Source organism: Hyla sarda, chromosome 1, assembly GCF_029499605.1.
Source record: "Hyla sarda isolate aHylSar1 chromosome 1, aHylSar1.hap1, whole genome shotgun sequence".
NCBI classification, from domain to species: Eukaryota; Metazoa; Chordata; class Amphibia; order Anura; family Hylidae; genus Hyla; species Hyla sarda.
This window is the reverse complement of record NC_079189.1, coordinates 201,893,482-201,919,069: the sequence shown is the minus strand read 5'-3', so window position 1 is coordinate 201,919,069 and position 25,588 is coordinate 201,893,482. Positions and strand designations below refer to the sequence as shown.

The 25,588-nt window shown below is 41.2% G+C and overlaps 1 protein-coding gene across 9 annotated transcripts in view; it reads left to right on the top strand.

Annotated features, from left to right (window-relative positions):
• The window catches only part of BMPR1B (bone morphogenetic protein receptor type 1B), a 473,407-nt gene that overhangs the window by 51,690 nt on the left and 396,129 nt on the right, over positions 1 to 25,588 (top strand). For 8 of the 9 annotated variants that reach the window (XM_056567256.1, XM_056567261.1, XM_056567325.1 and 5 more), the window contains one exon: positions 15,105 to 15,141. The exons of the other annotated variant lie outside the window; for it this stretch is intronic. The gene's annotated coding sequence lies outside the window, so the exon portion shown is untranslated. The remainder of the gene's footprint in view (positions 1 to 15,104; positions 15,142 to 25,588) is intronic. 9 annotated transcript variants of the gene reach the window in all.

The window sequence follows — 25,588 nt, the reverse complement described above, 5'->3', positions numbered from 1 at the left end:
CCCTTCAGACATGTACTGTATCTATGGACCGTCATCTTCTGATGATCGGGCATGGATGCCAGGCAGCCACGAGGAATGTTTTGAGTATATACTACTCATGCGATCATCAGTGTTGTGCCTGTTGCGCAACACGATAAGGTGAGTTAAATCACTCACCTGCTCTCCCCACGTTACAATATATATTACCCAACCTTGGTAACGGATTTTAACGCCATCCCTGTTTCTCTTTTTTCAGTTTTATTCTCTACAATTTCCCTTTAAAGACATGTCATATAAATTTAAATATAGATTTATATATAACTCCAAACAATCAAGAAGAAAGTACAGGCAACTCACCACGTAGTAGTAACTTCGTGTTTATTTCTGGGACATGCAGGTAAAGCGGCTCCACGCCACACCGGGATGCCGAACACTAGTGCGTTAACCAATCGGTTAATGCACTAGTGTTCGGCATCCCGGTGTGGCGTGGAGCCGCTTTACCTGCATGTCCCAGAAATAAACACGAAGTTACTACTACGTGGTGAGTTGCCTGTACTTTCTTCTTGATTGTTTGGAGTTGCATTCATCCTATTACTATCGCAGTACATGAGCACCACCGCACGAAGATACGCTGCTAGAGTACGCATTTAGACTGTTTAAGGGAGAGTACATAGAGGGAGAGCAGTGCCAGCACGTCAATCTCTGTGATGAAGTCTTGTGAATATAGATTTATATATATATATATATATAAAATAGCTTAGTATACTTGAGCTAAATTTAAATAATTTGTGATTATGGTAGTAATCCTGTTTATTATTATAACTTATAAAAAATATGAAGCACAGTTAGCTTAAAAAGAAAAGCAAAAAAGTAATTGTCTAACAATACTGTAGAAGTGCCAAGAAAATGCCGATATTATCGGCCGATATTTACTATTTTGAAATTTATCGGCATCGGCATCTAACCTGCTGATAATGCCGATAGTGCGTCCAACGCTGCTCCGCATGGCAAAACAAGGCGTGTGCACAAATCGCGGGACTTCAGTCCTGGCCCTGAAGCAGTGGCAGATCCGGGGGGGGGGGGCAACGGGGCAATTGCCCCCCCTGAGATTGTTGCCCCTCCCTGACAGCATGGTGGAGCTGGAGCTGTCAGCTGTCCCGCTAAACCACTCCCTCACCTTTCTCACACGCTGCTCCATTCTTGCAGTGGGAGTGAGAGCCGCGGGGACACCATCCACGGCAGGCCGCGCGTTGACATCAAATCATCGCACAGGTGCCCGGAGATCACGTCCCTGCAGCTCTCACACTGCAAGAACGGAGCAGCGTGTGAGAAAGGTGACCACTGCTCGGGCACGGTATGGACGGGCAAATTATAAGTGGGGGGGCAAATTATGAGTGAGGGGCACATGTCAGGGCGGCATTATATGTGAGGAACACAGGACATAGGGCATTATATGTGGGGGTCACAGGACAGGGGGTATTATATTTGAGGGGCACTTGTCAGGGGGGCATTATATGTGGGGGCACATGACAGCCCCCCATGTCATGTGCCCATATAATGCACAAAATATCACAAAAGTTATCGACTATTGGGCTGAAAGTTCACAGGTTATCGGTATCGGCTCTAAAAAAATCAATATCGGTCAATCCCTATGCAGTTTGTTTGGATGTTCTTTTGATATATTTTGTGACTTCCTGGATGGATTGTTGCTGATATGTTACTAGAGTAATGTTGGTAGGCTGCCAGTCCTGCAAAGATTTACTCTGTTCCAAATCTCCTTCATTTGGAGATAATGGGCCTCATTTACTAAGAGCGTCGGGTTTCTACTAGTGGGAAAAGTAGTTTCAGACATGCAGGATTCCTCTCTATTTACTATTGGGAAAAGTCGGGAACATTTTCTGACCAGCTTTTTCTAGGTGGATATTTCCAGCCATTTACCCACAGGATTTTCTGTGAATTCCATAGTAAATCAGTCGGGTTGTGAAACCACGCCCCTTTTGGTTGACCATGCCCCTTTTGTGACAGACCACGCCCCTTTCGGGTTTGTTGGACTTTTCAGGCCCACACAGTCGCACACTGGCGCACACTGGCGCAGACATGTGTCAGACATGTCTCAGACGATATAACCAGACAAAAACTGGTCGGTTTCAGCTTAGTAAATGAGGCCCAATGTTTCTAAGGCTGGAGTCACATGACATCTAGCAAGTTAGACGTATAGACTGACAAGAAGGTTTGGCAAAGTAGACCGTGGCATACCCATTCACTTTCATTGACCGAATTTAGTCTACTAGTAATCACATTCGGACTCTTTCTAAAACATATATGTTTATTTTGTTATGAAAGGCCACAGCAGATCTCACAAAAGAACAAAAAAAAACAAACAAACAAATAAGCATATGTTCAGAAAATGTACTATATGTAGTCACTAGTAGACTATGTTTTGTCCATTAATGTATGTTGGTATCTGCAGCATACGTTCTTTGACCTGTTTGGCAATATTTTGATGTATAACTCTGATGTACTGCTCAAATGTGATGTAAAATTAGCCATACTTTGGTTCTCTGAATCAGAGCTGTGCTTCTCAAAATGCCAGGCCTCACCAAGGTATAATTGCCTGACCTACCAATGCAGTACAGTTAGTGAAGTGCTGGTTACACCTGCTGTAGAGGGCTCAATACTATACTCAATACTCAAAACTATCTTTAGTTTAGCAGTATAATTGACTCCTCTTTTATCTGTGTTAAAGGAGTACTCTGCCCCCAGACATTTTATCCCATATCCAAAGGATAGGTGAAAAGATGTCTAATCATGGGGTCCGGGCTCTGGTACCCCCGCAATCTCCATGCAGACATCCGGCATTCTGAACATTATGTCACGGGCGAGCGTGGCTTGATATCACGACCATGGTCTCCTTAACCCAGTGTGAATATGATGTTCAGAACGCCGGGTGTCTGCATGGAGATTGCGGGGGTATCTTTTGGATAGGGGATAAGATGTCTAGCAAGGGAGTACCCCTTTAATGCAATTCTGTCTTCATCATTATAAACCATTCAAGACTTAGTTGGATTTTAATTGTACTCCTAATATAGTAAGGGATTGATTCATTAGGATTGTAAAATAAAATGTAAATAAATTATATGAATTTCCTTTGTTCCAATATTTTTTACCAGGGTGTAAAATTTGTATGGCTGAAATGTTCCCCCCCCCCCCCCCCCCCAGAACACAGTTATTATTTACTACCAATGTTATTTAATTTTAATTTTTCACAAAGAAATGTATACATTGGTGTGTAGACCCTGCTTAGGGCACAATACAGAAAATACTTTAGATATGAAGATATATTTTATGTGTAGTTGTTGTATGTGCTTTATGAAGTGTTGAGATGTTTAGTGTAATGTTATGCAGGCTAAATCTCCTTGCATTTATCTCCAACCACATAGGCTTGAACAGAAATGTTGTTACTTTTCTAACCTTGTTGACTCACTTGAAATGAGTGATTACCTTTCCTTTTCAAAGAGTAATTGGCAGAGATTCCCTTTTATTCTCTGTGATTGCAATGGCCGTAATCCTATTATTTAGATTCAATAGTTTTTGTACTTTCAGTGCTAGCTTTGGCAATGATTAAATAGTACAATTACTGGACAGCCAACATAGTACATGGTAATGGCACAACATATGAAGCGCCAGTCCTCTGAGATTAAAGGAGAAAATTCTCTCCAACAAATGACCTTTGCTAGTATTTACATACAACTGAAATCATAGAGCCAGATAAAGTCATATCGCCATTGAACCAACAAGAGTATTTGTTCTTCGGAGAAATGTTTGCTATGTGTTTCCTAATCTCCTATGTAATGGAGTAGTAAACGATGAATTTAATCTACAGCCCACTGAAAATGCTTTGACAGGTCAATTACTAAAAGTAAAGCATTTCATTTACGAAAAACAAAATTAATCAGTTCATCAGAACAGGTTAAGGTTTCTTTTAAGGCCAATGAAACGCTTATACGTTAATAATAGTTTCTGTTCATAAATCTGTTGTGCAAGGAAATTGTACAGAAATTACATTGGTATATACTTAAAGAAGTAAAAAAAAAAAAAAAACTTTTTGTTTTTTTTCTAGGGTGACTTTGGAATATTTCTAACATGATTTCAGTAACTTTATCCAAAAATGAAAAGCTCATAGACCTCGTGTGCAGCATGTTTTTATTTCCTTAGCCATTTCTTTCTTCTCAACCCAAGAAATTAAGAAATTGTGTTGATTTTCTGGTCGTCCATACTATCCATTTCCTCCGCTGTTGAGATGAAATATTGCATGTAAAATTCCCCTATGGGGACTAAAAAAAAAGTGTAAAAAATAAAAATAAAAAAGTTAATTATCTGCAAATTTTTTTTTACATATACATGTGGTATTGCTGAATGTTTACATTTCCAAACTTTTAAAATATAATGTTAATTAAATTGCACAGTCAATGGCGAAAGCATAAAAAAAAATCCAGAATTGGATTGAATTGAATTTAGTAATTTCATTTATCAGAAAACTAGAGACCACGGCACCAGAAAGTATGTCCTCATACAGCCCGATATATGGAAAAATAAAAATTATAGGGGTCAGAAGAGGGCATGTTCATTTTCATACAAAAAGTTAATTTTTTTTTTTAAGTAGTAGAAAACCTATATAAATTGGGTATCATTTTAATGGTTTCGACCTACAGAATTTAGATAAAATGTCATATTTGCCAAAAAGTACACTGTGTAGAAACGGAATCCCCCAAAATTTGCAAAATGGTGTGTTGTTGTTTTTTCAATTTTGTCCCACAATTTTTTTTTCTTTTGTCGTAGATTTTGTGGTAAAATGGGTGATGTGATTTCAAAGTACAATTAGTGGCACAAAAAACAAGCCCTCATAAGGTGGAAAATTGAAAATGTTAATGAAAGATTGAAGGCAAGAAAAAAATTAAAGGGGTACTCCGGTGGAATTTTTTTTTAAATCAACTAGTGCCAGAAAGTTAATCAGATTTAGAAATGATTTCAATTTAAAAATCTTAACCCTTCCAGTACTTATCAGCTGCTGTATGCTACAGAGGAAGTTTTTTTCTTTTTGGATTTCTTTTCTGTCTGACCACAGTGCTCTTTGCTGACACCTCTGTCCATGTCAGGAACTGTCCAGAACAGGAACAAATCCACATAGGAAACCTATACTGCTCTGGACAGTTCCTGACATATACAGAAGTGTCAGCAGAGAGCCCTGTGGGCAGACAGAAAAGAAATTCAAAAAGAAAAGATCTTTCTCTGTAGTATACAGCAACTAAGTACTGCAAGGGTTAAGATTTGTAATTTGCTAATTGTTTAACTTTCTGGCACCAGTTGATTTAAAAACAAATTGTTTAACTCCGTTGTACCCCTTTAAAGTGCAAAAAAAAAAAAAAAACCTGATGTCATAAAGGGATTTAAATAAAATAAAAAAATATGCTGGTCAACCCTTTAATGGGATACAGATTTGGACAATCCATGTAAAAACATTTTTTGCATGCAAAACCCCTAATATATTATAAATAATATGACTGTAGTTGGTGTTTACATAGCAGGGTACAACAAGATAAAGCAATATATTTCCTCATAGTCTCATCTGCAGGTAATTCCTTACAATTGGGCAAGGGTTGTCTCTACATGTTGACATGAAAAAGATGACACCCAATATACCTGGTTGATTCTATGCAATTCAAGATGTAATCTTTATCCCGCAAAATCAACAATTACTTCAGAGGGGTAAATATTACCAGAAATTAAAATTCCTTGGTCAGTAAATAAAAATCTCTTAATACAAAGCAAATAATGGACCTGTTTGGCTGTTGCAATATAAAGCTTTCTTAGCACCGCACATTCTTATCTTAGCATTAGCACAGTATATGAGTAAATCTGTTTGTTGAATAGCAAGGTGTGGAAGCAGAAAAGACTATTTCATGGTGTGATGAATTTAGAATCCATTTAATCTATTATCGCTCTAGTGTACCAATACAATGATGTGCCGTTTGTTTTGGCTAGGTGTGCTTATATAATAAACTTGTTTTTATATTTTAAACTTTTCTTTTGCGTTATATAGCACTTAAAAACAAACAGGAAAAAACACTGGTTTGAAAAATTTGCGGAATTTTTTCTATGAAATGCCACTATTTAAAAAGGCAGTCATTAGCATAGCAGTTTTAATTGGTGAATTTGTTTTAAATGCTTTACCCGCTGAGGCTGTGTTCACATGTTTCAGCTAATTTAATGGAAAAATAAAAGAGTTATGGCAAATAAAAAGAGGGAAAAACAAAAATGAAATTGGCTGTGTCCTCAAGGTCAAAATGGGGTGTGTCCTCAAGGGGTTAAAGGGGTGGTCTAGTAAGAAGTATCGACAATCCACAGTATCTGATCGGGTCCCAGCAGTTTGACCTCTCCCCTCCCCCTCCCTGCATTATCTCTAAAATGGGACCCTGTGAGCCAGTGCTATAGAAGGCACGTGCTACATGTATTTTTATGGGAGCACCGGAGACCAGTGAGTAATTTTAGCGCTCCCATAGATGTGAACTAAGCACATGCAATCTACAGTTTATGCTCTCTCTGAGAGTCAGGGCCCTGTTCTGGAGATTGGGGGAGTCCCAGTGGTTGGACCCTTCATGGTCATATACTTATCCCCTATTCTGTGTATAGGGGATAAGATATTTTTCAGTGGACAACCCCTTTAAGTGTTTGAAAAAACTCTTAGTAGTAAAAACGTAGTAGTAATATTCTTATAATCCAACTGTCCTTTGTTGATCACTTGCTATATAGCAGGTTAGTTCAGCTCGTGTATCATGAGGTAAAAAAAAGTTATTGCTGAGCATTAATCCTTTGTAATCCGTTTTTAACTCTGCTGTGGGTTTAGTGTATAATGACTATGACTAATCAGGCTGAGGCTTAATGTGTTGTGAATTGTGTATAGCTTGTGTTTTGTTCTCTAATAACAGAGCTAAATAAAACATCTAGTTAATTCACATCAAGTTTCCAATTCATTTAAAGTAAACACAGTATCCAGAGGTGATGGCACACAACAGACACTCTAGTACTTCACAACTTTTTTTGTTACATACCACATTGCATTAGATTTAACTCCTTGGGGACCAAGCCCATTTTGACCTTAAGGACCAGACCAATTTTCGTTTTTGCACTTTTGTTTTTTCCTCCTCCCCTTCTCAAAATCATAACACTTTCAATTTAGCACCTACAGACCCATATAAGGGTTTGTTTTTTACATCACCAATTGTACTTTGTAATGACATCACTTATTTTATAACATACGGTAATCTGTGGCAAAACAAAAAAAACGTATTTGTTTGGTGAAATAAAAAAAACGCCATTTTGTAACTTTTGAGGGCTTCCGTTTCTACGCAGTGCACTTTTAAGTAAAAATGACACCTTATCTTTATTCTGTAGGTCCATACGGTCACAAGGATACCCAATTTAGGAAGGTTCTATTTTATTTTATTACTTTAAAAAAATTATAACTACATGCACCAAAATTATTATGCTATACAATGTCCTCTTCTGACCCCTATAACTATAACTATAGGAGGGCTAATTTTTTGCGTTGTGGTCTGTAGTTTTTATCTGTACCATTTTTTGTAGGACTTTTTGATTGTTTTTTAAAAATTTTTATGGTATATGAAGTGACCAAAAATTTACAATTTTGGACTTTGGTATTTTTTTATATGTACGCCATCGACCGTGCGGTTTAGTTACCCATATATTTAATAGTTTGGACATTTAAACACGCAGCAGTACCACATATGATTATTTTTATTTTTTATTTTATTATTTTATTTACAAAAAGGGAAAAGTAGGGGGGATTCAAACTTTTACTAGGAAGGGGTTAATTCACTTTTATAAAACTTTTTTTTTTTCAGTCCCTATAGCGGGCTATACCATGCACTCTTTTGATTGCATACACTAATCGATGCTATGCAGGCTGGGAGCAGCAGGTCACCGATCGGACAGCAAGAAGGCAGGTAAGGGCCCTTTTGCCATCCTTTCAGCTTATCAGGACATCGCGGTTTCACCATGATGGTCCCGATCAGCTCCGCTGAGCTACCGGGATAGTTTTACTTTTGTTTTAGATGCCTCAATCAACTTTGATTGTGGCATCTCAAGGATTAATGCCGGGCATCGATTGGTAATGCCCGGCATTAGCCCTGGGTCATGGCTGCTGATAGCAATTGGGAAGCACTGGGTTTAAAACGTGCTCAGCTTGTAAGCATGCTTCAAACTCCAGTAATGGGACAAGGGCCTACATGTACGCCCCTGGTCCTTAAATTTCACCACGATGGTCCCGGTCAGCTCCGCTGAGCTGCCGGGATAGTTTTACTTTCATTTTAGACGCCGCAATAACTTTGATTGCGGCATCTTAAAGGTTAATGCTGGACATCGGCCTGATTTGTGATGCCCAGCTTTAACCCTGGGTCCTGGCTGCTGATAGCAGTCGGGCCCCACTGGGTTTTAAGTGTGCTCAGCTTGTGAGCATGTTTCAAACCCCGGTAATGAGACCAGGGCAAACATGCACGCCCTTGGTCCTTAAGTACCAGGAGGCCAGGGCATAGATGTATGCCCATCATCCCCAACAGGTTAAAGGGTTTGTCTGGTGTAGGAAAACTTACCCTCTATCCAAAGGATAGAGGATAAGTGCACAGGGAGAGCCGGAGTGCCGTGCAGGAGATCACGGGGGTCTCCCATAGAGATGCATGGAGGGGGCATGTCAATCCCCGCTTTGTGCACAGGGAGAGTGGAAGATACACAAGCACTTTACATGTCAACCTCCGATCTGTGCTCGGGGAACTGTAGTGCAGTGCAGGGGACATACAAGCGTAGCATCACTGCCAGCTCAGCATCATCCAGTTAACATTTGCTGATGACAAAGACTTTCCTCATTGGATGATGCTGAGTTGGTGGCAATGTTCAGCTTTCTACAAATGTGTAAAGGTGGGGTTGCTCTTACCATTCCCACTCATATGTTTTGAGACTGCCCCCTGGAGAAGTACTGCCCTGCATTTATGAGGCAGCTGTCACTGGCACCCCTCAGACTAGCCTGGTCTAACCTCATTTTTTTAGGGGCAGAATTATTATCGTTTGATTTATTTATTTTTATTTAGTTTTGGACTAGCCCAGATGGGGGGGGGAAGGGAGAGAACAGTGCATTGAGCCAATGAGGAGACAGACACATCCCAACACGTCGCTAGCCCTGATCATGGTAAAAATTGTTACGTTTGCACTTTTTATAATTTAATGTAAACCATTTGTTATGGTACACAAATCAACAAAATAATACCACATTTAGATTATAAAAGTACTGGACATAATTTTAGTCAGGCCTAGGGTGGCATAAAACCTAAATGCATTGTTGCCTGTGAATATATGTAGCTTAGATGCTTAAAGGGGTTTTCCAATCTTTTAAAGTTATCCCCTAACCACAGCAAAGTGTATAACTACTTGTGGATGAGGAGGGGTCTGTTCAACCGCTGGGGCCCCCATGACCTTGAATGGCCACTGTCATGTGAAAAAACTTTTGGTATGTTTTACGTTTTTGAGTTTTTGGGGGGCCCCCAACAGTCGGACCCCCATGATCAGTTAGTTATCCCCTTTTCTGTGGATAGGGATAACTTTCTCAGATGGGAAAAGCCTGTTTAGGATTTTTGGCAGTATTTGTATATTTCTTGTAAAAGTAGACACATTTCTTGGTATAGTTTAATTAAAGTGATTATTCCCCTATAATCTTGGATGGTTTGCTTCTGAATAGTCCAAGATATCTACACCTGTTCTTATTATCACTAACTTAGAAGTACATTTGTTAGTCAAGTCAAGCAGTACAATAGAAATCTGGCAGGCTTTAAAAGGGACAGAAAATATGAAGAAAAGGTGTTGTGTATGACTCAGAAAACTATCAGAAAGTTATTTCCTGTTTCTTGTCCCAACAATTGTGACTGTTCATTGTGTAGCGTATTTGATAAATTGCTGTAATTGGCATGTTGAATAAAGCAAAAAATGTTGATAAATAGACTTACCTTTCAATCATTTGTGTATTTGAGATTAGTAATCTTCCCTTGATTATTCATGGACTTGCAAATCTAAAATACACATGTACAGTATTGTCTAATATATTTAGCCACGATTCATTTTAGTATTTTGTTTTTAGTATGATACATAAAGCACAGTGTGAGTCACAGTGTGGGCCATACTAAATCAGGTCAGTTTTGTTCATTTTTAATGTTATCCTTTGTCCCAAATAAGTTCTACATTTTAAGGGCCTTTTACGCACAATAATTTTCACCCGATCAGGCTGATTATTTTTCAATGTAAAAGACCCAGTGATCAGCACAAACAAGCACATTTTCTTTCATTGACCGATCAGTGGGACTGTGTGGCCCTAAAAATCATTGTTAGCTGGCAATACATTTCCCATTGTAGGCATTCCAGTGACTGTTTGTGGATTCCTTTAACCCCATGGCAACCTCTCGATGCTGCTGGGCTGGTCCTTGTGCCTGCAGCCCCTTAATTTGTGCAGCAAGATTGGACAGTAGACTAAAACATCAATTTCCTGTCATTAAAACCCCTTGAGCACATAGCTCATATTGAGTGCTGTGCTGCCGAATTTGAGAGGTTGCTAACATCACAGGGCTTCCCTCATGAGAGGGGCCTGGAGGCATGCAGAGAAGACGTTATCTGCATCTTCTGTCTATGCCTGACTGCACTGATAAAATAAACATCACCACCAATTTTAGTTTCTTTTTTTCTGGCTCTATCTGTTTTTGCACTTTGACTAAAAATCTAATGTACTCAGATAATTATCACCACGTACAGAGGCCTTATCTAAAGCTATGGGAGGGCTTACATTTAAAGCTAAAATAAGGTCTTTGTTATTGGCGCTATGGCGACGTCACATATTTGGCATTGCTATGAATGGGAGAACTAGAGGACTAATTTTTGGGGTAAATATAAAAGAAAAAAAACAGCATTAAAGGGGTACTCCCGTGGGAAACTTTTTTTTTAAATCAACTGGTGCCAGAAAGATAAACAGATTTGTAAATTACTTCTATTAAACATTTTTAATCCTTCCAGTACTTATTAGCTGCTGAATACTACAGAGGAAATTGTTTTCTTTTTGGAACACAGAGCTCTCTTCTGACATCATGACCACAGTGCTCTCTGCTGACATCTCTGTCCATTTTAGGAACCGTCCAGAGCAGGAGAAAATCCCCATAGCAAACATATGTTCCTAAAAATGACAGAGATGTCAGTAGCAGAGAGCACTGTGGTCATGATGTCAGCAGAGAGCTCTGTGTTCCAAAAAGAAAAAAATTCCTCTGTAGTATTCAGCAGCTAATAAGTACTGGAAGGCTTAAGATTTTTTATTAGAAGTAATTTTTCAATCTGTTTAACTTTCTGGTACCAGTTGATTTAAAAAAAAAAAGTTCTAACATAACATGAAAAGCATCTAGAAAATCTGTATCAGTAAAGGATGTAGCAAAGGTCAGAGCAAGGCAGTACTACAAGACAGTAAACAGATGCAAGGTCGGGAACAGAGTAACATCAATACCAAGTAGAGCTACAAATACAAAACATGGTTTCAAGGGTATACACAAAAAAACTCAAAATGCATGCCAAGTAATCATATAATATCACTGATAGATATTTAGCAAAACCTGAAAGGCAAAATACCTCTACCATCAGGCAGCATCCAATGGCAGGAGAACACTTTCAATGGCAACCCATTTCTCCTGAGAAACAGAGCAATAAGGCTAGAATTCCACTGAGGTTTTTGCACTGCATTTTTTTTATTCTTAAAAACGTCAGAAAAAACACCAGAAAAACTGCCACTTTTTTTTTCCAAATTTGTTGGGTACCAAAAAAAAAAAAAAGGATGCATTGGGGATGGAAAAAAATGTATTTAACAACATTTTTATTTTTTCTAACAACATTTTAATTAATTTTTAATAAAGTGTGTGTGTGTGTGTTTGTGTTTCATTTTTTAAATTTTTTAGGTAGTACTACTACTCCCTGCTTGGATCAGACTGTTCCATGATGGGAGTAGTAGTACCTGTACTAATAGACAGATCGCCCTGGGTGTTCCTCCCGATGTGATCGTCCATAATACTGCAGAGATGCGGAGCAGCTCTATACAGCGCTCACATCTCTGCTCTGTACTCAGGGCCAGCCAGTGATATGAATAGAACATCACTCATTCATATTTTCCGCCCAGAGTGGGGATTGGCCAGATGTTTGCAGCCAATCACGGCTCTCAGCGGGAAATATGAATGAGTGATGTTCTAATCATATCACTGGCTGGTGTGAGGTGGAAACCTGCGTTATACATACTAATATAACTCAGACCTGGTTGGGAAACACTAGCATACACACACATAACAGGGACTACAACTCCCAGCATGTGTCATTTAGGAGTTCCCCCCCTGCACACATAGAAATCATCCCCGGTCCGAGATTTATTCCCCAGCCCCTGAAGTCTATAAATCCCCAGCCCCTGCAGTCTATAAATCCCCAGTCCATGCACTTTGTCATCCTCCCGTTCCGTTCAATAAACACAGGCAGGGCAGGGGGAGGGGAGATGAGGAGACGTGTACATCCTCTCTCCCCTGCTCTGTGTTCTTTCTTCCATGCAGACCGGCGTCCTCCGAAGGCAGAGCAGGGAGATGAGAGATGAGGGGGCATGTACCTCCTCTCTCCCCCTGCTCTGCCTTCGCACTGCCCTCCCACCCAGCTCTAGCTTCGGAAATCTTCAAAGAGCTGAGGGAAGGAGCGGAGGAAAGTCTGCACAGGGCGCAGATTTCCATCCCACATTGGCCGGAGTATAGTGCAGGAGAAAGCCGCTCCGCATCTCTGCAATAGAAAGGACAATTACAGGGGATTTCAGGAGTGATACCCACTGTGATCTGTCCTTAAAGGGGTACTCCGCCCCCAGACATCTTATCCCCTATCCAAAGGATAGGGAATAAGATGTCAGATCGCCACGGTCCCACTACTGGGGACCTCCGGGATCCCTGCTGCAGCACTGCGCTATCATTGCTGCACAGAGCGAGTTCACTCTGTGCGTAATGACGGGTGATACAGGGGACGGAGCAGCGTGACGTCATGGCTCCGCCCCTCGTGACATCACGGCCCGTCCCCTTAATGCTAGTCTATGGCAGGGGGCGTGACGACCACCACGCCCCCTCCCATAGACATGTATTGAGGGGGGCGTGCCGTGATGTCACGAGGGGCGGAGCTGTGACGTAACGATGCTCCGGCCCCTGTATTGCCCGTTATTACGTGCAGAGCGAACTCGCTCCATGCTGGGAGTTGTAGTACCTGCATTAATAGACAGATCGCAGCGAGTGTCACTCCTGACACCCACTGTGATCCTCCTGTACAATGTATAGATGTGGTCGGCTGGACGCTCTTCTATGGTCCCCTGCACTGACGTATATATACATCTATTCCTATTTCCCACAGAGAGTTGTAATTGGCTGGAACCATCTGGACAATCACAGCTCTCTGCGGAAAATATGAATAGGTATATATACGGCAGTGCATGGGACTAGAGATGAGCGAACTTACAGTAAATTCGATTCGTCACGAACTTCTCGGCTCGGCAATTGATGGCTTATCCTGCATAAATTAGTTCAGCTTTCAGGTGCTCCGGTGGGCTGGAAAAGGTGGATACAGTCCTAGGAAAGAGTCTCCTAGGACTGTATCCACCTTTTCCAGCCCACGGGAAAAAAAGTGAATAAAGATCATTTAACCCCTTCCCTAATAAAAGTTTGAATCATCCCCCTTTTCCAATAAAAAAAAAAAAACTGTGTAAATAAAAATAAACATAGTTCCAAATTCCAAAGTCCAAAATAGCGTATTTTTCGTCACTTTTTAGAACATAAAATGAATAAAAGCGATCAAAAAGTCTGATTAAAACAAAAATGGTACTGATAAAAACTTCAGATCACGGCACAAAAAAATGAGCCCTCATACCGCCCCGTACATGGAACAATAAAAAAGTTATAGGGGTCAGAAGATGACAATTTTAAACGTATACATTTTCCGGCATGTCGTTATGATATAAGTAGGGTATCATTTTAACCGTATGGACCTACAAAATAAATATAAGGTGTCATTTTTTTATGAAAAATGTACTGCGTTGAAACAGAAGCCCACAAAATTTATAAAATGGCGTTTTTCTTCCATTTTGTCGCACAATTATTTTTTTCCGTTTCGACGTGTTTTTTGGGGTAAAATGACTGATGTCATTACAAAGTAAAATTGGTGGCACAAAAAATAAGCCATCATATGGATTTTTAGGTGCAAAATTGAAAGGGTTATGATTTTTAAAAGGAGGAAAAAAACGAAAGCGCAAAAACAGAAAAACGCTATGTTCTTAAGGAGTTAATAAAAATGTCATTATAAAAAAGATACATTTCATTTAAAAAAAAAATTCCATCACTACTTTCTTTTTTATTATTATTTTTTTTAATGGTACCTTACAAAATTTTTATAAAAAAGGTATCTCCATCACAAACCATCGGCAAAAACGCCAAAGTTAAAACCAACATGGTGTTTTTCTTGGCATTTTTGCTCTTCCATAGACGTCTATGGAGGAAAAAACTTCCCAATTTCTGTGCAAAATACGCCAAACTAGGTTTTGTTGGGTGTTTTGAAAAACCAGCCTCTGAGTCCAAAATTGCTGAAAAACGCCAAAAGGATAAAAAAAAAAACGCCAAACTGAAAAACACCAAGTGGATCTAGCATTTTTCAGTTTACTATTGACTTGCAGCTAATATCTGGATGCGGCCTTTTTTCTCTGAAAAAACGCAGTGTGGGAAAATTGGAGTTTTGAATGGCATTTGCAAAAAAATCCTCAGTGGAATTCCAGCCTAAGAATGCAATGCTAGAACTTGAGCAGATAAATAACACTTGTTTCAGACAATATTAAAATGAGAAAACAGTAAAACAGGCATTCATATGCATATAAAAAAAAAAAAAAACAGGGGAGATAGGCTTTATATTTTATGGAAATTTTATTGGTGTCCAATATATTATCTTAACTATAACTTTATATTTTATTTTATTTACAGACATAATTCATCTACACATTGTGAAAAAGGCTTGGCGGTAAGATCACATTATTACATATTACCCTTTAAATTGCTTTGTTTTTAGTTCTGCAGGAAAGTAAATGTGATGATGAGTTCAGACATGTATAACAAAATAAAAAAAAAATCATGCAGATCATTTGCTTCAGAATGGCTTTAAATTTGACAAAAGAATTATGCCTTGTGTGCCTCTACCCCAAATGGTATGCCATACTGTTTGCAATCAGCAAAAAAGCTTAAAGGGGTTATCCAGGAAAAAACTTTTTTTATATATCAATTGGCTCCAGAAAGTTGACACGTGTCTCGGGAACTGCCCAGTTTAGAAGCAAATCCCCACAGCAAACCTCTTCTAAACTGGGCGGTTCCCGAGACACGTGTCATCAGAGAGCACTTAGACAGAAAAGAACAACCTTAACTTCCGAAGCTCATAAGTACTGAAAGGATTAAGATTTTTTAATTAAGTAATTTACAAATCTTTTTAACTTTCTGGAGCCAGTTGATATATATAAAAAAAGTTTTTTCCCTGATAACCCCTTTAATTTGAGGGGTGGAGCGTGTCATCACACGGGGGCGGAGGCGTGACGTCACATGCCGCCGGCCCCGTGGTTGCCGGTAATCAGACCCGGAGCGAACATGCTCCGGGGACTGATTTTAACTGGGGTGCTGCGTCCAAGATCACGGGGGTCCCCAGCGGATATGGGATAAGATGTCTGAGCGCCGGAGTACCCCTTTAAGTTTAGTATCTGTTCTTTTGAGTGGTTTAGTCTTTGCCACTGAGAGGGAGGGATGTCTGCATGTAGGGGGCAGGTGTACCATGACATTTCAGGGCTAAGGTCTTTGTCTAGCTTAGACCTGATTCTTCGGGGTCTGGCCATGAGGCCAGGGGATGTAGATGTGAGGTACTTTTTTGCCTCAGGAAGTGGTTACCCTGAGTGTTGGTAGACCTTATTGGGTAGCAGCACTGCACCATACTCTTCACCTTTTGCACTCACCTTTTGGCATGCCGACCTTCTGGCTAGGATCAGGGAAATTTGTATACATCCATCCAGATGACTGGGCAGTAATTCACTGCATTCATCTACTGATTTATATGCGTGTCTTTTTTTCCACTGTGCCACGTTTGACGTGTCTGTATTCACATGGATTGGTTGGGTGGGGTGCCCGTCTGGCAGTCTAGGGGAGGTGTGTGTGACTTTCTGGTTCCATACCTTTCTACAATCCGAGGCTGCTCTGCTTTAGCAGAGATGCCATCAGTATATGGCTTCTTAGGCCAACACCCGGGCTAATGCCTAGGTGGATGCCGGGAGCATTTGTGGTTCCTTAGAAGCTTTGGTGAAAAAGGAAATTGAACCTGGATGCTTGCAAGTACCTTCAGGCTAGATTTGTTAAGGGGCCTCTCTCCTTTCAGAGAAGGGCTTGTGATGGACCGCATCCTAGTGCACGTTCTTTTTAGTGTTACACGTTTGCACTTTTTCTTGTATTTGGGTGAACTGAGCACATTCCTCGGCTTTTAAAAAAAAAAGATTGGCGATGTTCGGCATTAGACATGGGTCCTGGTTGCTGATTCCTATTACAGGAGCAGGCACAGGACGCAATTTATTTTTTATTAGGTGAGGGGGTTTTAAATAATAAAAAATTAATAATTTTGTTTTTTATGTTACACTTTTTAAGTCCTCTTAGGGAACTTATACATGCATTCATTGCATTGCATAGCATTATACATGCTGCATCAGTGACTCGGTGGCCAGAGGCAGGTAAGGGGACTAGAGATGAGTGAATCTGAAAAATTCGAATCGGCCGATTCAACGAATTTTCGCTATTAAAACCTGCTATTTCTGGCCCACAGAGAGCCTCAATATGGGTGTAGAATACTTTGCTTGTCCTAACATGCATAGGGAATGTGCTGTGTTAGTGAAATAATACTGTTATTCATTATGACATGCAGATTACAGGCATCACTATTAGAATCACTGCAGCAGAGCGTCTGGATGTGGCAGCAGGGAGACCATATGGCGTCAAAATTGAAGAGAATAGATAGATTTTTTTTTAAAAATATTTTTTATTTTATTTAATTTGAATTTATAAACATTTTTTGAGCACCCATTCTGGTCAGCATCGAGCTTGCAGTTTGCCGCGAGGCGAGCTTTCACCTATTACAGCCCATGTCTCTCAGCACCCCAGCCCGCCCCCCCCCCCCCCCCACTGTCTTAATCTTTGTGGAACGATTTTGAAATTTAAATTTAATATTACACTCCCAAGTTTATTTTCCCGGGCCCACTGTCTTACTCTTTGTGGAACTGCAAATGTTTCATTTAATCAGTTATGGTTCATTGTGATCATTCCAACCTGTCTCATTGGATTCTTGTGGTAATTCCACAGCTGCTATATGATGTCGACGACCATAGGGCCTCAGTCTTGAAAAGATTACATCAATTTTTGGAAATTAAATTTTAAGATTTAGAAATTTAAATTTAAGATTTTGAAATTGAAATTAAAAATTTTGAAATTGAAATTTAATATTACACTCCCAAGTTTTAATGTCCCAGGCACCGAGCTTAGAGGTGGCATCAGTATGAGGAGACCATATAGGGGCTGAATGATGCAGCCTGGTGGTGGCAGAAGCATGAGGAGACCATATAGTGGTTGAATGACAAAGCATGGAGGTGGCGGCAGCATGAGGAGACCATATAGTGGCTTAATGGCACAGCCTAGAGTTGTCGGCATCATGAGTAGAACATATAGTGGCTGAATTACAGTGTGGTGGTGGTGGCAGCATGAGTAGAACATTTAGTGGCTGAATGACACAGCCTGGAGTTGGCGGCAGCATGACGAGACCATATAGTGGCTGAAGGGCACAGCCTAGAGTTGGCGGCAGCATGAGTAGAACATATAGTGGCTAAATGACACAGCCTGGAGTTGGCAGCAACATGAGTAGAATATATAGTGGCTGAATGACACAGCATGGAGGTGGCGGCAGCATGAAGAGACCATATAGTGGCTGAATGGCACAGCTTGGAGTTGGCGGCAGCATGAGTAGAACATATAGTGGCTGAATGACACAGCCTAAAGTTCGTGGCAGCATGAGTAGAACATGTAGTGTCTGAATGACACAGCTTGGAGTTGGCGGCAGCATGAGTAGAACATACAGTGGCTGAATGGCACTCCTTGGAGTTGGCGGCAGCATGAGTAGAACATATAGTGGCTGAATGACACAGCCTGGAGTTGGCGGCAGTATGAGTTGAACATATAGTGGCTGAATAACACAGCGTGGAAGTGACGGCAGCATGAGGAGACCATATAGTGGCTGAATGGCACTCCTTGGAGTTGGCGGCAGCATAAGTAGAACATATAGTGGCTGAATGGGACCGCCTGGAGATTGCGGCAGCATGAATAGAACATAAAGTGGCTGAATGGGACCGCCTGGAGTTGGGGGCAGCATGAGTAGAACATATAGTGCCTGAATGACACAGCCTGGAAATGGCGGCAGCAGGAATAGAACATGTAGTGGCTGAATGACACAGCGTGGAGGTGGCGGCAGCATGAGGAGACCATATAGTGGCTGAATGGCACAGCCTGGAGTTGGCGGCAGCATGAGGAGAACATATATTGGCTGAATGGCACAGCCTGTAGTTGGCGGCAGCATGAGAAGAACTTAAAGTGGATGAATGGCACAGCCTGGTGTTGGCGGCAGATGAGGAGACCATATAGTGGCTGAATGGCACAGCTGGGAGTTGGCGGCAGCAGAGTAGAACATATAGTGGCTGAATGACACAGCCTGGAGTTTGCGGCTGCATGAGTAGAACATATAGTGGCTGAATGGGACCGCCTGGAGTTGTCGGCAGCATGAGTAAAACATATAGTGGCTGAATGACACAGCCTGGAAGTGGTGGCAGCATAAGGAGACCATATAGTGGCTGAATGGCACAGGCTGGAGTTGGCGGCAGCATGAGGAGAACATATAGTGGCTGAATGGCACAGCCTGGAGTTGGCGGCAGCATGAGTAGAACATATAGTGGCTGAATGGGACCATCTGGAGTTGGCGGCAGCATGAATAGAACATAAAGTGGCTGAATGAGACAGCGTGGAGGTGACAGAAGCAGCATTAGGAGTCCTTAAAGTGACCCGGTGACAGAGTGGTACGTGGGGGGGGGGAATACCACTACCCGATGATGAAGGTGGGTGAAAAAAGGTCTGATGTGAAGGAATGTTTGTAACTGGGGAGCAGCGACTTAAATCTGTTTGGCACTATCCATATTTGTGAAGTGTTGGTGTGGCACCATGGTCAATCTAGTCTGATGCATGTGGAGACTCGAGTGCCTCCATACTTTTTTAGTCTGGATTAAGCTTTGGAGTGTTTGCAAGGTGGTGGAGGTCTAATCAGTGGTCGAACCCACCACATGCGGGACTGGTTGGGGTAGGCGTAGTGGGGAAACTGTAAGGCACATTGATGATGATGTGGTGTTTGACAGGACATGCTTAATGTTCGGGTACTAATAAGAAAAACATCCTGAGGAGGGGCACAGTGAGGTGTTGCAGTCTCTGTCCATTATTCTGATGTATGGAACTTATTCTGCACCTTACCTGATGCAGAGAACATAGCAATATGTCGTCTCTGCAAACAAAAAATAAGTCGTTGCCAGGGTCCGAGTGTAGGGACTACGTCCCTACACAGGCATATGGAGTGTCACCACAAGGCCGGGTGGGAAAGTCAAGACGCCCCACTACATGAAGAAAACACTGCTGCTGCTACTGATGATCATCCATATCCGTGTCAACTGTCTAACGACCAGGCGTTTTCCACAGGCAGCACATTCTTGGGATGTGCCTCATCTGTGTTGTGCCCTCCTCCTCTCCGATCCCATCAGTAATCCATTGGGAAATCCATGTCCTCCAGACAACAGTATTCTGCCAGTCACGCTGTTGTAGTGTGCCTCAATTCCTACCTGGCCAAGTTGTTGGTGGACCAGGCTCTCCCATACCATCTTGTGGAATTCACGTGTGCCCTGACCAGGTGGCGCGTACCTAGTCACCATTATTTTGCAAAGAAAGCCATCCTCGCTTTGTACAATCATGTGGGGGAGAGGGTGGGCCACTCTATGAACTTGTCTCACCCCAAAGCGAACAAGATTGTCAGCCAGAAAATGAATCAGGCATGGATCAATGAGGAATTTAAACCTCCTATGCCAGATGCCACTGATTAGGCAGTGCTATCGCCACCCCTGTTGGATGCTAGTGACATCAGTCTGCCATCTCATGCTGTACGCTAGTGACATCTGTCCGCCATCTCATGTTGTGCAAAAATAACATCAGTTAGCTACCAGCCCACCAACTTCCTGCTACTGCCAGTCCGCCATCTCATGTTGTATACTAGTGACATTTGTAAGCCATCTCATGCTGTACGCTAGTGACATCTGTCTGCCATCTCATGCTGTACGCTATTAACATCAGACAGCCACCACCTGCTGTACGTAACTACTACTAGTAACACCAATCCACCATCACCCTATTTCCAGCTAGGCCTACACATACACAAACCATCATCCCCAGAGAAGGGATCATTTTTTTGGCTTTTCATACAAGAGCTATTTCTTCCTCTGTATTCACTATTTAAGAACGCCAATTCTGTTACTACTTCCAAAAAAAGGATGGAAGAATCTATGCCGTCGTCTTCACTTGCTTAACTAAAAACATGTTACTACTCCCAAAAAGGGATAATTTTTTCAAGGCTTGGAATAATTCATGCCGTCTTCTTCACTTGCTAGACTAAGAACCTATTAATACTCCCGAAAAAGGGATAATTTTTGGAACGCTGGAATAAAGAATCAACACTGGCTGGCATCTACATACAACCAGGGATACTTTATGTCACTTTATTTTGGTGTGAATAAGCCTACAAAATGGGCAGGCTGGAAAAGTTACCATGGATTACCATACGCTGCCATAACTGAGCCTTAAAAACACTTTATAACTACTTGAATACACTCCTAACAGCGTTGGACATGGGTTTAGAGCTGTTAGGCAGTGTTCTAAACGTGTTTAGGGGCTTATTTCATTGCCAATTCAAGTCAAACCAAACTTGCGATTTCTGAAATGTTTGGTGAGTACGGTAAACCAAACTTTTCAAAAGTTTGCTCAACTCTAAACATTATAATTGAATTGTGTGCTCCAAAAAAGCCATGGATTTAATCACTTTAAGCATTGGCAAAGCACCAGTGGATAGAAGGCAACACAAACCTCTCTTGAGTTAACAAATAGACCATAAGTTGTATGGTGCAATCTGAGAGAAACCTTTTGTATGTATTTATATTGAATATTTGTTACTATGGAAATAAAACAATTTACTGTGGAACCAAATTGAAAGCAGCACATAGTAATATTGCAGAGCAGTATGTAGAAATATATGAAATCACAGGGCAGGTCTTTGGATCAGAGTCAGACTAGACCTGTACCTAGGGGCAGCTGTGGATGAAAGACAGCTCATACCCAGTTCAGCATGTTTGAGTTTGCCTGCACATGGCATAGTGCCACTATACTCCAAGATCTGCATGCCTAATTGTCTTACATTTTTATCTTCAGACTCTTGATAGTCTTTTCTTTTAAAATGGGTTTGTATATGGTATACTTTCCCAACCTGTGGTACATGTACAATAAGGGGTACTCACAACTGATTAGTATGTATGGTGCTACCAGCAAATACATTCCCTGTTTTACTTCTATTATGGAGGCATTGTTGACAAAGGCTGTTGTAGGGTTGCTGTGTTTGATTTTATTATGGAAGCAAATTTATTAGCTCTGGTACAGTGCAAGGTGCTTTACACTTTGGTACCTAAAAATAGCTGCAGGAATGTATATAATCCCAACAGATTGCAGAAGGACCAAGGTAACCAGGGCAGCTTTAAAAGGTGCAGAGAGGTTCTGTTAAAATGTATTCTGACTGACTGTAATGTCAAAGCTATCTCTAACTGAGCTGATATAACAATGCCCCATTTGGACCAGTTTTGTTCGCAATATATTTTTCCCCTCAGTTTATATTAGCTCAGTGCAACTTACTCCTGTCAAAATTGCCATTTTAACTGTATAACAAAATAAACTGCTGCATGTAGTGCTATAAGATTCATAGTAGAGTTTAATAAGGCATTAATATATGCTACATGCCTCCATGTGAAATAAAATGCATAAGAGCAGTGTGGCCACATAGATTTTAAAGGGTACTATAATTCATCTGAATTGTGCAGCCTAAGATTGTGCATAGCAATAAAAATGTGCATGAGCCTTAAAGGGAATGTGTCTTCAAAAAATAGTTTATTGCTTTTTTTTTTTTTATGTATTTTTATGAAACATTTTCAAAAAAAAATAAAAAATATAGCATCAGAAACAATAAGCATCAAGGGTAAGGTAAAGGAATATACCATTAGTGTACAAAACATTCAATTTGTCGAACATGAATGTTCCTGAGCTGTCCATACAAAAAGGCAAACAACAAAAGGGAAGCATCCTCTCCCCCAACGACATACTAAACTATGTTTCCCCTCAGCAAACCCCCCCCCCCCACACACACACACAAGTGAACGGAGGGCCATGCACCACACCATATCCCCTCCTCCGATTCTCAGGGGATTCTCTATAGTGAGATAATTAATGTAAGGGCAAGATTGATGATTCAGCTCAATTATCAGGTAAACGAAGTTCTCAGAGAGAACCTTGAAGAGCCTCTGTACTATACCACGTGGTGAACCGAAATGGGTGAATAATTTCCGCAATCCCCCGAGAGTTGAAGTGAGTCACAATAAAGGATTTCCACTTCTGAAAAAAATGTTTAGTGCTAGAGTCATGGTGACGTCCAACCTGACCACCCCTAGATAGATCTTAAGTTGAGAGACCAACATGGGTAGATCTGGAGTGGAGAGAGTCCAACCATTTGGCAAAAAGGCAGCGAAGTGCCACTAAAAGAACAACATGAATAAAATGTGGTATCTTCAGCCTCTCCCCCTCGTCCCCCTCCGGCGGGCGCAATTGATTGTGAAAGGTAGAGTCACCCGCTAATAATCCCTGATATAGGTCTGTATCAGTCGCCAATATTCTGCCATGACAGAGCATTCCCAAGCCCCATGATAAAGATTTGTGAGTGGAGCCCTGCACTTAGGACAGCTAGTAATCCTGTCAGGGAAGGATGGAGAAGGCAGAATGTTGGAGCCATACAAGGCCGCATAGGCCATCTTCAAATAAGTTTCCCTTCACCTTCCATTTATAACATTTCTAGGTACCACCTCCCAACCAGCCAGGATGGTGTCTGTGATGTCAGCCCAGTTCACTACTCCCATGTAGGGTCTATTTTCAAGAAACAGTTACGAAAAGCCAGTTAAGGGCTGATATTGATGTCCTCCCAGGGTTTTCACCTATGATCTCATCCCTTACATGTCGGAAGAGGCAAGCCAAATTAATTTCCCCTAACATTCGGGAACTTGAGTCCCCCCCTGCTTTGCATAACATGAGCTTCTGCAAGGCTATGCGGGGACATTTGCCCTGCCATAAAAAGCTCTAAAAAGCTTGGTTAAGTCGTCTAACATCCTCATGTTTTAATAATAAGGGGAGCGTCTGCAGGGGAGAGAGCAAGCCCGGGAAGCTAATCATCTTGATCATATGGCAGTGACCAAGAAAAGATAACGGCAAGGATTCCCATCCACATATGAGGGATAAGTGTCTAATTGTGTGCCCAGAATGGAGCCCATCTCTTATCTCTGAGCACTCTGGCCCCACCTTTGAAGACAAATTAATCTCAACAGTGATGGGCTGCTCAACCAATCAGCTGAGACAGGACATTGCTGCAGACAGTGATTAGCTGAGCTGAAAAGGTGGGAGCTGGAGCACTCTGAGTTAAAAGACAGCCCCTTTCTGGAGATCGAGTGAGTCACTGTGGATCGAAACCCCCATCCAATCCCCCCCCCCCCAGTGATCAGGCAGTAATTACTATCCTGAGAATAGTGGATACATATTTTTAGTTAGATAACCCCTTCAACCTCTTAAAGACGCAGGGCATACATGTACGCCCTGCGCCCGGTCACGGTATATAACGAAAGCGAATGAAAGCCGGGATGCTGGACTAATAGCGTGCGGCACCGATCGTTGTGCTGTGCGCTATGAACCCTTTAGACGCAGCGTTCAAAGTTGATCGCTAAATAAAGTAACAAAAATACACTCCCGGCAGCTCAGATGGACTGATCAGGACCATCGTGGTGAAATCGTTATGTCCCGTTCAGCTAGAACGCAAGCAGAGGGTCCATTACCTGCCTCTGGCACATCCATTCGGCGATTGATTGCTCTAAGCCTGAAATCTAGCCTGGAGCAATCGACCGCCACTAACACTGATCATTGCCATGTGAATGCATGACAGTGATCTGTGTAGAAGATCAGTGTGTGCAGTGTTATAGCCCCTAGAGGGGGTCCCCAGCGGCTGCAGCAGAGATCCCGGGGGTCCCCAGCGGCAGGACCCCCGCGATCTGACATTTTATCCCCTATCTTTGGATAGGGGATAAGATGCTAGGTGCGGAGTACCCCTTTAAGCCAATACCTATGAAATAAAACAAATACATACCACTTTGGAACAGACATTGTACTGATTTTGATTATATATTTTCACTGTTGGGTCTTTATGCTACAGGTTTACAGAATTCTTCAGTTAACTAGTCATAAAGTTTTTCTTCAGTTATGGCCCCACAGAAAAGGTCCAGGTCTTGCATCTTTTGTGCAGACCTAAAGATCACACACACACACACACACAAAAATAGGTTTTATAGCCTCCACAACAGTGTGATCACCATTCCAACCACATTGCCATATAAAAACAAGAAGTAATGACATTTGTACATGGATCAGTAATTGTTTATAGCACTAAAGCAAATGGGCTTATTTAGTCTTTGGAAGTAAGAGGCTATGGAATGGCCAATGTTTTAACAGCATTCACTGCATTGATGCATTGATATGAATATTGTTTGACAATCTCTACTTCAATTCGCATGTTAAGCTATAGTGTTTAACAAGAAGCTGAAAGGTTCCAGAATCTAAACTCATACTGTTGGTAGTCCCATAAGAAATCAGAGCAATCATACTGAACTCTGTTTATTTACTGAACGTATCATTATTCAGATTGGGCAGAATGGCTTATGGAATTTAGTGCAGTGCAGATGTTAAGTAATTCCAAGCAAGACTTGTTATATAGTAGTTAAGAGAAGCTAGGAAGGTTCAGATTAAAATATACTGTGTTGATGTTTTGTTAGAAATTCCAAATAGTGATACTGGATGCACAACAAGATTGGGCTTTTTTCTGTTATATTTGTCTCTCTCATCTTTTTACACACTACATGACCAAAACTTGTTTGCTTCCATTTAACCAGTGCATTAAACTAAGCGCAGTCTGCAAAGACAGATTTAAGAAGTGAAAAAAAATTGTATTATGAAAAAAATCTACT